Source organism: Nymphalis io, chromosome 4 (genome assembly GCF_905147045.1).
Source record: "Nymphalis io chromosome 4, ilAglIoxx1.1, whole genome shotgun sequence".
NCBI lineage: Eukaryota > Metazoa > Arthropoda > Insecta > Lepidoptera > Nymphalidae > Nymphalis > Nymphalis io.
The window spans coordinates 11,322,302-11,334,909 of NC_065891.1; the positions used below are offsets into that span (position 1 = coordinate 11,322,302).

The following is a 12,608-nucleotide window of genomic DNA, read 5'->3' on the forward strand; positions in this document are numbered from 1 at the left end:
AGCTATTAAACCGGAATCTGTAATATTCTTTAAGCAAAAAAAATATAATACATATAAGTTGCAACCTATGCAAAAACAAATAGACTATTTTAATAAAATGTGACATTGACCTGTCTCTAAAAATGACTCGCATGACTAACTTTTTCATTAAAACTTAACGTACATCCATGACCTTGGTTTTTCGATACATAGAAAACTAAACGTTCTTAACATAATTTCCATTGTTCCGTTACCATAAAATAATCAAGCAATTTTTCCCGAGACAGCAATATAGTCAAAGTTAATAAAAAATCCTATTACAGTTATTACGTAGCTAACTAGTTTTTCCACAACTGCTATAAAAATATGGATAACGACGCACGCGATTGATTACTGTGAAGACACCCACGGGAATTTAAAATTACAGAGTTGCTCGTTGTAATAATCATTGGGTCGTAAACGTAGATATTGCTATACAAACTTGCTTTAATGTTTTATTTTAGATTCAGTGTTAAATTTGATATAAGCCGTTCAAATATATTTTATGGCATTTATTAAATATGTAACTAGATTAAATTTTAAAATGAATCAATAAATGAGAATGATATTTGATTCACTATAAGAAATGAACTCGGAATACACTTTAAACATTCGTGGTGTATACTGTAGACGGCATTTTATTCACGGCTACGTTATATATTTTAATATTTTGTATTATTTTTTAACATAGCTGCTTTTAAAGGATAATTAAAACCCAAGTGATATATTAATATATTTAGCGCATTCTGTAAAATATGCAGCTACATAATTGTGTGATATTTTTTGGGGCTGCTGTGACGGCAAACGCCGTTATGTTTTCTTCACCACCGCTCTCTACTCACTTGTGGGTATATTGTGCGTATACGTTCACTTATATTTAATATAAGTTATATTTTTATCACAAATTTCTTCAACTCCAAATATTTCATAGTCATCCTCACTTTTATCCGGTAAATAATTTTTTCAAATATAATTCGTTCTGATGTTACAATATCTTTACATTCTTAGAAAACATTATTTTTGACTGCAATTTTTTAAAACCCTTAATAGTTTTAAATTCAAAAATTATAATTCATAGCAACAGGCAAAAGATTTATAGGTATATGAAATTGTTAATTGGAGTTCGAAGCTTGGCCCTCGTAAAAGAGTTTTTAGTGCTCCCTGGGCACTATTTGTAAGATGTTGGCCTTAAATATTATTACTACTTTATTTGAATGTCTCATCGTAAGGATTAGAAAGTAAAACACTTTACTAGTCTGATGCTAACCAGTATTTTTGTAAAAACTGCTGATTTATTTGCTGCATTCTATTTTTAAAGGTGAATTTGTCAATTTAATTACAGGCATAATGAATACTTCAGGTTAAATGTTGCGAGTTGGCAATGTAACCTTATCATCAGGTGAACCGTCTCTTCTTTAGTCCACATAAATTATATTTATTTTTAAAACTAAAATATTCTTAAGGACTTTCAAAAGTTTTAAAAGTGCAAAAACGATTTTATTCCTAAAGTAATCTCTTTCAGGCAACCTTTGGCCAGAGAATTGTAAAAAGAATCTCTTAAGGAGTATTTATATCAATAAGAAATAAATTATTTATAATACATTACAGTCGATAGTGAGCACCGTCCATCATACCAACTACTGTTCAGCCCTTAAAAAAATAGTGTATTATATATATATATATATATATATATATATGGGTAATAAAGTAAAAATTTATGTAGTTTACTTTAGGGATTCTATTAGCATTGGATAAGAGTGTAAATCTCGAAGGAGGAAAAAAATTAGGTCAAAATCCGTCTGAAGGTAAATTTTTCTCCGCAGACACGTTAAACTTATTTTTTTCTGAAACTCTCAGATAAAGGTAAAGCTATAAGCCATGTTTTCAATTACAATTTTATCATAATATGATATTAGGTATACAAGCAAACGTCTGAGATGAGAGTCTTTCGCGTTTGTGCAAAAAAAGGTTTCTTAATTGAACATAGCCGCAGAGTTGATCTTCGATCGTATTAATATTGTAAAGAGTCAGATTAGCTCTTGCCTTTTTTCGGAGTCACGCAAATCAGAATTAGTAATCTCATTAGAGAGATCAGATGCACGACAGGATTTGTGTGTTTTCCGAGGGACCCGGATGATAACACTACCAACTTCTGCTATTCAGAATTTCTTTATAATTAATCCGAAAACTTTTTATTTGCACGACCTGAAATATGAAACCAGGCATTTAGAATCTGCAACATAATGAAGTACACAATTGACCAATGAGGCAGTCAAGGTATCTTATATATTATATAGTCTGAAACTTGATCCATATGTTCACATAACTCAGAAATTACTGGTTATAGTTTTGAATTAAGTTTAGCTTGGTGATACTCTTAAGTTATGTAAGCCTTACGGTGGTCTATATTCTTATTATTGGAAATATAGACAGATTTCCAATAATAAGAATCATGTTAAACTCAAATTACCTAGGCTCTGCTCTAATTAATATGTGATTATTATATTTCAAAAAATAAATATTCGTGTAATCACAAATATTAAGAGAAAAATCTAGTATCTGATATATTTTTATATATATTAATCAATGAAGATTATTGAAGGAAATGAAAAAAAACCAACAGAACAATATATAGAATGATTCAGTAGAATGATATTTCGCAAAATATGTGTTTATTACTGTTAAGTTAAATGGAAAAGTATAATATTGATATAAATGTAATATTATATTTTTGCTTGGCAACTTTTGTCGCTACTTTATGAAAAGTTTCGTTTTTTATTCTCTATGGTATTCTGTTGTGTAATACTATCAACGGTGTAATAAATATTTTGAATGAACTTATATTAAGAAATCTTAAGTTCTCATTCATATGAGAAAACTATAAATCCTATTAATTATAATAAAGCCAGTATAACTGGCGCAAGGAACATAACATCTTAGTTTCAAGGGTTGGTGGCACATTCACGATGTGAGGAATCGCTAATATTATATGTCTTAAAGCGACAATGTCTCTGGGTGACGGAGATAGTGAACCATATCCCATCCGCCTATCTTCTTTATCAATAATAATAATAATAAAATATACATAAGTCAAATCTTGTTTTGTTTAAATAAAAAAAAAGGTTGTCTTGAATACTGAACGGTAAACCTATTCGGCAATAATAATATCAAAGGCACAAGGGACATAACAACTTTGCTCCCAAGGTTGGTGGTGCATTGGCTGACCGTTTGCATATCAATAACTTAAAAAAAATATTTCACGATTGCAAACATTACATAAATATATCATTATATATATTGTAATGTGTATATATGTATGTTTTTTGGTATAACTTTTCCTCTATTTTTTATATTACTCGTATAAGACATTCTACAAATTGCTTATTATTTTGTTACTTACGTGTATTATATTAATTATGTGTATGTTTTTTTGTCTGTGAAATAGTAATAAGATTTTTAAGTACTCTATTTTTGCTTAAAACCAAATTAATTTCTATTTTGTACGATAATTTATGTAACGCATTTAAAATACACAGGTTTTCCTTATTAAACATTTTTATTAATTATTTCATAAATATAATCTACATTCACTCAAACTGAGTATAGATGTATATTCTTTAAGCTCATTTTATTTTTTACATTATTATAAATTTACTTGTATAACGAAAATCTTTACGTAATAATAAATAGATACTCTTATCATATCTATGTTTTACTCAGAAATTATATTACAAATTCAATTTATTGAGTACACGTTCGGATTGTTACTCTTAAAATAGAAGTCGCGATTATCTAGACTTTTATGAGCAGGAATTATTTTATCTGCATTTTCGTCTTTTCTTATATCAAGTAATTAATTTAAGAAACGGAAATTGTTCCTTCTACTGTAACAATTGTGTTATTATATTATGATTCCGTTGTATTTATTCCATTTCTGCTTTATATATATTATCATCATATTATATTATAAATGAAATCACGTATGTTTCAGCTAATCTTAAATATTACAGTATTCTAGAGATACCAGCCACTCCTACCAACACTTTATACAAATAATTATCTTAATAAAACTTATGATTTTTATTGCTGGACTAAAATCTAACATAACTTTAAATTAGGATATATTTTGAATGTTTAAAAGTTTTATTAAATTATGTTGTGACGTCACTCCTCAACAGTTTATAAAAAGGGAAGTAACGTTAAAAACGGACTGACTCTTTTAGTATTGGAAGTAAAAAAAAATCTGTACTAAAATTTACCATTTCATAATTTAATTACCGTCCACCGTTTCATATGTAAAGTTTTATTTTATTTTCATCTATAGCTATCATACAAAACATAATTTCTTTTAGTATGCTTTTAGAATAACTTTGAATCTTCCTTTTACACAATTATATTAAATATAAAGCTGCACTAGACGAGCAATAGACAGAGTGATTCCCAATTATGTGAATGTTTGTCGATTAAACCAGATGTCGTTTACCTGAAAGCTTCCAATATATGCGCTGCTCAAATGGTTAAATTTATAAGATAATTCATACTGTGTTCAATGTTGAGAAAAACAAAATGAGGAAATCTGTGTTTCGAATGAAATTTTGCCACATGATTATTCAATCCGTTTGGAAGCAACGTGGAATAAGCTCCAAGAATTCTCCTTGAAAGTAGCCTTGCTGGAGAAAATTTTCAATTTTTAAATGGAAGGTCTTAAGCAGTCGTAAAGAAAAGCCCAATACACTGTAACATTATCTTCTAAGTGCTATGTACGAAGTGGGTCGAGTCGCTAATAACTGTTATATTAATAGTATTATTTAAAAATAGCAACTATTTTGATATTACAGACAGGTCAATGACTGCCAGGTTTTGCTAATCTTAGCTAATATTATAAATGTGAAAGTGATTTTAAGCGTTTGCTACGCTTTCACGTCTTAACTTCTCAACCGATCATAATAAAATATGCATACACGTTGTCATGTACATAACAAAAGGTACATAATATATAAAGTCATCTTATACTCGAGCGACGCTGCGAACGAAAATTAGTAAGATTATGTAAAAAGTTTATTTATTTATTTAAGAATTTTTAACCACCACAATATGTAGTTGGAACAAAATACCCGAAAGCGGTAATTAGTAATCAAAAATAAACATACATACATATATAATATCAACAAAATAAATACAGAGCTATAATATATATAATATAAGCATATGAATAATAGTGTATTGTATATGTTTAGTTAGTTTTAAAATAACATTAATTGACAAATAACATCAATATAATATTTCGATATTAAATTGTTAATTGGGAGTTGACTGCCTCGTTGATCTAATAATTAGGTAATATTATAATATATAACATCCTAAGATATTGGACTCAAGCCCTGGGGTAGACAAAAAAATATTGGGTTTTTTCGAGAATACATCAGTAGCAGCTCGAAATCTACACTCTTTCCTGTCGTGTCAGATTCGTCGTATCATCGTACTATGAGAGTGAGCGATTAAGAGTGCATTTTTTGCACACATTTGTGCACTATAATATATATATATATATTATTGAATTGGGCGGCGGACGAGCATATGGGCTACCTGGTGATAAGTGGTCACCAACGCCCATAGACATTGGCATTGTAAGAAATGTTATCAATCGCTTACCTCGCCAATGCGCCACCAACCTAGGGAACTAAGTTGTTATATCCCTTGTGCCTGTAATTACACTAGCTCACTCACCCTTTAAACCGGAAAACAACAATACCAAGTACTGCTGTTTTGCGGTAGAATATCAGATGAGCGGGAGGTACCTACTCAGACAAGCTTGCACAAAGCCCTACCACCAGTATGTCTCACATAGTCAGCTAATCTTGCTAGAAATGGCTATCGTAGCTGAAATCTAAAGGAGATTTAAATTTAAATCTCAGATTAAATTTCATAAGTCCGAAAGAAAATTCGTTTTCAAAAATCATTAAAAATTCATGTATGATTACATTTAACTAAGTAGCAAATCTTGTTATATAGCAAAAGTACTTAATTTTATACCTTATTCCATTACACTTCAATTTCATTCGACAGAATCATACATTAAAATTTCTTGTACACGTTTCATTCACCGCTGGCCATGATATGAGTTATACACAGTAGAGTATAGTAGCCGTAATTCTCATGGTTCGTGCCCAGATTTTAATCTATGAACTGCGCTTAAGGTCTACGTATTCTATTCATTCGGCCACTAGTTTACTATAAAATATCACTCATTTTAATTAATCTCGGGCGCTTCTATGAAAGCTATTATATAAGAAATAACCGCAGAAGGGAATTAAAGTCTAGGTTGTTGTAGTACTTTTAATCAGGTAAATGATAATTAATATATATCAGTATCAATCTTAGGCCACTTCGTACTTGTACATAATCCTACATGAAAATAATACCTAGCTTAAATTAAAATTCTTGTAAATTGTAATAATTAATGTCCAAATTAATATTGCGGCTTAAGTTAAGACTGTTAAAATAGTTATATTTAAAATACTGTTATTACATTTATAATTTGTAAAAAGCCTTACTTTTCTTTACTTTGTATAATGAGAATCAACATTGTATGTTATACTTTATAGTTAATAGTATAGTATAGTATGTTATAGTCACTGGTGGTAGAGCTTTGTGCAAGCTCGTCTGGGTAGGTACCACCCACTCATCAGATATTCTACCGCAAAACAGCAATACTTGATATTGTTGTGTTCCAGTTTGAAGGGTGAGTGAGCCAGTGTAATTACAGGCACAAGGGACATAAAATCTTAGTTCCCAAGGTTGGTGGCGCATTGGATATATAAGCGATGGTTGACATTTCTTACAATGCCAATGTCTAAGAGCGTTGGTGACCACTTACCATCAGGTGGCCCATATACTCGTCCGCCTTCCTATTCTATAAAAAAAAAAGTTTAGTTTTTTGATTTTTATTACAAATATTATGTAATTTAATTAAAATATAAACTAGAACTAAATAATTGTATTGCAAAATATGGCATATAAGATTTTTTGATATCTGGTAAATTAAGAATGCAAGGAAATTCTTATTCTTAATATTAAAATATGTTTTCTATAACTTTAAATTAATATTAATATAAATCTCTAAAAAAGAATAATATCTTGATTTTGCATTGCACTATAGTTAGTATATCGTAGCACTATACCAATAAAAGCGTAGCACTACGCTACAGCTACGCAGAAGCTACGTCATCACTACGGTTGAACATAAAATTTGTTATTTTTATTGATTATTGATTTTTACAGTTGCATACATATCTTTCAATAATTCTAAAGCATAAATTTAATTTACATATATTTTATAATGTTTTATCTCTAAAAGGAAAGTCTATTATGTTAAGTACGTTCTAAAATGCTAAACATAAAAGCTACTAAAAAGAAACACTTTTAATAGTAATTAAATCTGCAGAAACAGCCATGGGACTCTGATGTAAAACGGTATGGATGTTTTTTGCCTAATCCTTTAAAAGTATTTTAATGGTGACCAAATTGGATCAATTTCCGCTTAATAATAATTGTCTAATAAATTTTAAAGCAATCATATTTTGGTATAATTCAGTAATATGAGCCGAGATGGCCCAATGGTAAGAACATGTGAATCTTAACCGATGATCGTGGGTTCAAACCTGGGCAAGCACCACTGAATTTTCATGTGCTTAATTTGTGATTATAATTCATCTCGTGATTCTCGGTGAAGGAAAACTTCGTGAGGAAACCTGCATGTGTCTAATTTCACTGAAATTCTGCCACATGTGTATTCCACCAACCCGCATTGGAGCAGCGTGGTGGAATAAGCTCCAAATCTTCTCCTCAAAAAGAGGAGAGGAGGCCTTTAGCCCAGCAGTGGGACATTCACAGGCTGTTACGGTGTTACAGTAATATGAAGATCCCGTAAAAGAATTATGATAAACAAACTTATAAATAAATCATAATATCTATAAATATCCGTTTAATTACAACAATATATTGACAAAGATTCAATTGTCTGATATAAAATAAATAATAAGATCGCTTTTTATTCATTTACTTTATTGAATCACGAACCAAAATTAAAATAGCTTTTCTTAAGACAGTGGAAATGTTAAATATTCCCTTGTGACAGACTTAGACGCTCTTTCGAGTACCTTATTAAGCCTGGTTTTAAATATACATAGATATATAGTTTAAAATATTGTATAGTCATAAATGTTGTTATCACATCGATTCCTAACGATTCTCTATATGTATTATAAGGAAAGGCAGGAATATAGAAAAATCCTACTAATTACTATTAAGTTCTATGATTAATCGCTTTATCATGATAATTAATATAAAATACAATAGTTTTATAATAATTACAAAACAATTTGTTATGCATTAAAACTCCACGTACGCTTCTAAACCTGTCTGAACAGACATACCCGTATTATTTATCTCAGTAAGTTTCATTACGTTAATACAAGGGTCTAAATAGTTACTTTAAAGTCAATTTAACTTTCGCAAAACTTTTATTAAAAATTCAACATAACGTTTATGCATTCTGAGAAAAATCTAGAGACTTGGTATTTGCAGCTATTTTAGAAGCCTTTTTATATATCTTGCTTAAAATTAACTTTGAAACGTAATGAGCAGGGCAAATTCTCTTCACAATATTCGTAACTCTAACTACGGTGGTTTGGGTATTTCGTATTATAAAACCAAAAATCACTAGTTATTTCTTATTTTTTTGAAATATTATCAAAGAATACAGTTTCCTTTTAAATATGCGGAAAATGAATGTAAAATGTGCAACATACTCCATAAATTCCAGCGATCATTAGAGTAATCGCAAGTTTTAATTTTCCATCATGTTACATCCGATTAATGTACTCCATAGGTATCTAGATATTCTTCTTTTACGTTCTGTCCTTACAGCGCATACTTTATTTCTATTTGGCCGTGGTGCGAGGTGAGTGGAGCGGGCGGAGGGGAGAAGGACACGCGCGGTAGCGTCGCCCCAGCCAGTTGAGGCTGCGACGAACGGGCGCACGCTTGTCGTTACTACGTAACCGAATAAAAACTGTGACCTATCATAGTGTATGTGACGTGATAGTGCCCGCATGCGTTCGGAATTGACCCCCATTGGCTTGTGACCGATCGAGTTTTGTGACTTGTGTTGTGCTTGCGTGCATGTGAGTTACATTTGTGCATCACACTACCCCCGGTAAGTTGTGGTTAATAAAATTAGCATAAAAGAATTGTAAATTGCAAATATAAAGTCGGATTGTCGTGTTACCGACGGATTATAAAGCTTATGGTTACGTTAACGTGGAATTATTACCTCTAAGTAAAGGCTTAGTCTTCTAAGGCATGGTAACGATAGAGATTAATTATAGGGGCTATGTTTATATTTTATACACGCAAGGATAAAATTTAAATGTAGAATAAAACTATTTGAATAAAACACTGAAACCTTATAATAATAACTATTGAAATAATTATTAATTTTCTGTAAACATTTTAACTTTTTAAAGTTAGTTAATAAAATGAAGACAGACATTATAATTATTCGTAGTTACGTATGTGCTTAACCAGAGTTAATAGAATAAGTTACTTATATTTAATTAGCAAGTTTTGCGGATATACATGTAGAACCAACTATTGACGTGGTTCAGCCATTTTATAATTAACGGGCGGGCACATACGAACCGCACGCTTGAATTTGTTTGAGCAAGGTACCTGAATATGTAGTTTTATAGAACGTATATATATTTATATATATAAATGTAATAAAATTAAAAGATCAAGAATAATGCTATGATAATATATAAAGGTCATCAACGGTAATGAATGGTAAAGCCACTATACAATAAAATTTACTAAGTTAAACTTACACAATTATATTTAGTATAAGCAAGATTAGAAGTATAAATTTAAGCAATATTAGTCAATTTTGACAAATACTGATAGCATATTATATTTTACTTTATTATTTTACAAGGCGTATTATGAAAACTGTAATCGATATATTGATAAAAAATTTATTTTAAGTAAAGCAACTCTTACTTTCAATTTTGCTGACGTCACATTTGCTAATTAAAACTGTAATTTAAAAATAAAATAACCGGATTGGTTTAATTATTCAATCATAATTATCAATGCACGTTAGTAAATTTATTAAAACTAGAAGATATACATCGCAAGAGATTAAAGAGAAAGATAACTATAACACTTTAGTTATATATTATAATTATATAATATAACAAAGGTAAAAATACACTTGTCAAGCAAATATACAAATTTTTTTTATACTTTATATTTAGAAACGCTTTTCCATTATAAATTTATACTCAGTGTATTCTGGACTTTATAATATAATATGTTGTAACGCTACATGAGCTTTAACAACTTATCAGAAATTGAGATTCTATTTAAGAGCTACTTGATCAAACAGTAACATAATTAAAAAAATGTTATAAGACTGTTATAAGTCTAATAAAAGTTTTATAGTTATTAATTATCCTAATTTTGCTTGTGATGCTGATGATTACAATAAAGAAGTAACAATATATTAATAAAATACCTTATAATATTAAATCATATTTTTAATATAGAACCACCGAGAAAACCATAAATACTTAAATGTAAATTTCAACAAGTATTTTGGCATTTTATGCCAATGCCAAAATACTTGAATCGATATTAACGAACGATTAAGGTGCTTTGTCAGCCATAACATAACGGTACTTCACGTTTTATTAAGAATACTTAAAACTAGAAAATACACACAGATATACACAACGATACAGATACATGAAATAATAAAATAACAAAGTCTCAAATATAAAATAAATGCTATAGCGTAAGTTATTGCACGCATCGTTGAATGGTAACTCTTAAAGCTGGCAACAAAATAACTTTCGCAACATATTGTGATAAAAATAACTTACTATCAATTTTTAATAACAATGCTTATTTTACGGAAAAGCATATTTTCAAGAGAAATTGCATCATATATTTTAAAGATTTATATGGGAATGCTAAACTGTAGCCATTGTTATATTTAATATACTTTCGCTTTTCATAATAATGGATGTTTTCTAAATTTTTTTTTTTTTTAATATAGGTTTATTTATGAAATATATATATAGTATTTTAGTTTGTCGATCTTTGTGTTTTGAACTAACCATTTTAGGGAGTGTTTAGGTTGAAGTAAAAGTATGAAATTGTTTCTATTGATATTAAAACATATTTTTTTTTATGTTTCCGAGGGACGACGTACGCCATCTTGTTTCCAGTGCTTGATAATATGTTAAAAGAATAGTAAGGTGCTAATAATAATTTAAAAAAATGATAAGACGCTTTAAATCCAGTATTATTTTTTTCAATTTAAACAACTAAACACGAGTTTTACGGAAATCGTTTACCAAGGGAGACGATGGTTGGGTTAGTAAGTTAAGTAACTTTATCATTGAAACTACATAACCTTACTTAAACTTTAGTATATTTCCTAACATTAGCATTAAAAAAATCATAAAATCATAAAATCTAATTGAATTAGATGTTTATTTAAGCAATTTGCAGGAAGTTAACCTGGGTGGATTAATTCGTTGAAAGCGTAACAAATTTTATCCAAACATCTGATCCAAAAGGCTTGCAGCGTATAAACATAAAAATAGTTTCGCAGACATTTCGCAGACACACTCGTAAAGGATAATGTAAGGCTTGGAGCTAAGCGTGGTACATTTTCTATGACTCATTATAAATAAATAAATTTAATAAAATTGTGTTAAATTTAAAAAATAATGTATTCCATGAAAGTATTATATTATTCTAATAACGTAAGATTTCGAAGTCGTGGGTGAGAGGATTTATAATTATATTAACATATTTATCGCAATTAAAAGGGTTGTAAAGTTCAACTATTTTAATAAATATATAGCGTTCACATTAATTTAAGGCATTATTATGGTTAATAACAAACCTTGTTTTCACCCTGCGTGTGGCCTTGGTTGTTGTAGTTAAATATCGTAAATATCGACATAAATATTGTATTTAATTATAATATAGAGCTAGTCATCTGAGTTACTCGAAGGATGGAGAAAAAAAAAGACAGGGAGATAGAATAGACAAGAATCGATAGCGACGTCAATCCTTTAAAAATAGTATAAGTAAGCAAAATGAAAAAAATAATTAAAAGTTAAAGAAAATATAGAAACTTTTGATATGTTTAATAATTACAAACCTAAACTAAAATTTAATCGATTAATTTCTCAAAGCGTTGCGATTGAATTTCAGAATTTCAAACTAGCCTCAAGTTAATTATAAGTTTTCTGAACACCAACCGCAAGTCTTTAACGAGCTACATTGGCTTGGATTATTCAAATTATGATAAATTGTTGTGACATAATAATCCAGCATCATTAATCACTATACAAACGAAATGGATATTATAATGTATTCCTTGAACTTTAAAAGCTTATATTTCATATATATAATATTTAGGTTTCAGCTTTATAGACCAGCGGCATTTGATTAAAAATCGAAATATACTCAAATCAAATTCAATGTGTTTTATTGAAATGGGTCCAAATTTC

General features: G+C 29.3%; 1 protein-coding gene across 3 annotated transcripts in view; it reads left to right on the plus strand.

Moving 5' to 3' along the window:
- The first annotated feature begins 9,051 nt into the window (after window positions 1-9,051).
- Window positions 9,052-12,608, plus strand: part of LOC126768152 (tyrosine-protein phosphatase Lar-like) — a 114,910-nt gene continuing 111,353 nt past the window's right edge. For all 3 annotated transcript variants that reach the window (XM_050486093.1, XM_050486094.1, XM_050486095.1), the window contains exon 1: window positions 9,052-9,235. The gene's annotated coding sequence lies outside the window, so the exon portion shown is untranslated. The remainder of the gene's footprint in view (window positions 9,236-12,608) is intronic.